At 44.4% G+C, this 2,555-nt stretch overlaps 1 non-coding gene across 1 annotated transcript; it reads right to left on the bottom strand.

Annotated features, from left to right (window-relative positions):
• Window positions 1–2,153: 2,153 nt before the first annotated feature.
• LOC126163982 (5S ribosomal RNA) lies at window positions 2,154–2,271 on the bottom strand. Its single transcript, XR_007535400.1, has one exon. It is a non-coding gene; the product is annotated as a 5S ribosomal RNA (ribosomal RNA).
• Window positions 2,272–2,555: the final 284 nt, after the last annotated feature.

Raw genomic sequence — 2,555 nt, 5'->3', positions numbered from 1 at the left:
CACCTCGCTGGCCGGGGTGGCCGAGCGGTTCTAGGCGCTACAGTCTGGAACCGCGCGACCGCTACGGTCGCAGGTTCGAATCCTGCCTCGGGCATGGATGTATGTGATGTTCTTAGGTTAGTTAGGTTTAAGTAGTTCTAAGTTCTAGGGGACTGATGACCTCAGAAGTTAAGTCCCGTAGTGCTCAGAGCCATATGAAGCATTTTTTGATTATCACCTGCCGAATTAAAATATTTGGTATATGAACAGGAAGCTCTCATTGTTCTCTTCACACTCCCTAGAGAAGTTCAAATTTTATTTAGAGCGTAGGGAGTTTCAGCTTGAAACAGATGATCAGACATTAAGCTCTGTTCTGTGGCGACCCAGAAAAATGGGAAAGATCGCCCGTCGAGCTGTCTTCACATCTGCATTTAAGTTCACGGTTAGGCACATCAAAGGCTCTGACAAACAAGTTGACGATGCCCTTAGCAGAATGTTCCAAGAACGTGACCATACTGAGCCAGGGGATGTTGTTCATGAAGTCGAGCATACAGAAGCCGTACTTACGAAAGTTTCACAGTTATTTGCTGATCTTAACCTTAAGGAAGACCAAGACCCAATTATTCAGCTATTAAATGTCACTTACAAGAGTTAGAGCAGGTAAACGATTTTGTTCTGAGCAAGGGCATTGTTTGTTCTAGGGATAGCGAAGGCAAGGATATATCTCCCTAGTGAGTTAGTACCTGCTGTGTTTCATTATTTTCATAACTCCGTTATAGGGGGCCACTTGGGACTATATAAAACTATTGTTACCTAGCTTCCTTGTATAAGGATGTTCGGCGTTTGTTGGGGGAGTGCGGAAATGCAAAATAGCTAAGCCTAAGCCCACTTCTCAGATGCATTTTTTGCAATCTACTGGCGAAGACCGCCCCTACATCTACATCTACATTTATACTCCGCAAGCCACCCAACGGTGTGTGGCAGAGGGCACTTTACGTGCCACTGTCATTTCCTCCCTTTCCTGTTCCAGTCGCGTGTGGTTCGCGGGAAGAACGACTGCCGGAAAGCCTCCGTGCGTGCTCGAATCTCTCTAATTTTACATTCATGATCTCCTCGGGAGGTATAAGTAGGGGGAAGAAATGTATTCGATACCTCATCCAGAAACGCACCCTCTCGAAACCTGGACAGCAAGTTACACCGCGATGCAGAGCGCCTCTCTTGCAGAGTCTGCCACTTGAGTTTGCTAAACATCTCCGTAACACTATCACGCTTACCAAATAACCCTGTGACAAAATACGCCACTCTTCTTTGGATCTTCTCTATCTCCTCTGTCAACCCGACCTGGTATGGATCCCACACTGATGAGCAATACGCAAGTATATTTCGAACGTGTGTTTTGTAAGCCACCTCTTTGTTGATGGACTACATTTTCTAAGGACTCTCCCAATGAATTTCAACCTGGCACCCGCCGTACCATCAATTAATTTTATATGATCATTACACTGCAAATCGTTCCGTACCCATACTCCCAGACATTTTACAGAAATAACTGTTACCAGTGTTTGTTCCACTATCATATAATAATACAGTAAAGGATCCTTCTTTCTCTGTATTCGCAATACATTACATTTGTCTATATTAAGGGTCAGTTGGCACTGCACCAAGTGCCTATCAGCTGCAGATCTTCCTGCATTTCGCTGCAATTTTCTAATGCTGCAACTTCTCTGTATACTATAGCATCATCCGCGAAAAGCCGCATGGAACTTCCGACACTATCTACTAGGTCATTTATATAACTTGTGAAAAGCAATGGTCCCATAACACTCCCCTGTGGCACGCAAGAGGTTACTCTAACGTCTGTGGACATCTCTCCATTGAGAACAACATGCTGTATTCTGTTTGCTAAAAACTCTTCAGTCCAGCCACGCAACTGGTCTGACATTCCGTAGGCTCTTACTTTGTTTATCAGGCGACAGTGCGGAACTGTATTGAACGCCTTCCGGAAGTCAAGAAAAATGGCATCTACCTGGAAGCCTGTATCTAATATTTTATGGGTCTCATGAACAAATTACACGAGTTGGGTCTCACACGATCGCTGTTTCCGGAATCCATGTTGATTCCTACAGAGTAGATTCTGGGTTTCCAGAAAAGACATGATACTCGAACAAATTATAGCCAACAGCACCCAGTGTTCCCAGGCGGTCACCCATCCAAGTACTATCCGGGCCCTATGTTGCTTAACTTCGGTGATCGGACGAGAACCAGTGTATTCAACATGGTATGGCCCCATGGACAAAAATTATATTGATTAAGTAGGTCTCCTCCTTTGTACTAGGAACAGGTAGCGTTATTTTCTTGTGGTAGTAGATGCATTTAACCATTGTACTTGGTTGTTTCCTAGTCGGGGAGTGACCATTCAACATCTGTCTAAGACATTTTCTGCTTTCGGTCCACGTAAGAGCTTGGTTAATGACAATGTGCCCGTATTTGTCTCTAAGCAGTTCAGAAGATTTTGTTTTCAAAATGACATTCCGCATGTTAAAACTACTCCTTATTATCCCCAGGGAACGTCTGAA

This window comes from Schistocerca cancellata, chromosome 2, assembly GCF_023864275.1.
Source record: "Schistocerca cancellata isolate TAMUIC-IGC-003103 chromosome 2, iqSchCanc2.1, whole genome shotgun sequence".
NCBI lineage: Eukaryota > Metazoa > Arthropoda > Insecta > Orthoptera > Acrididae > Schistocerca > Schistocerca cancellata.
This window is presented reverse-complemented; position numbering and strand designations above follow the sequence as displayed.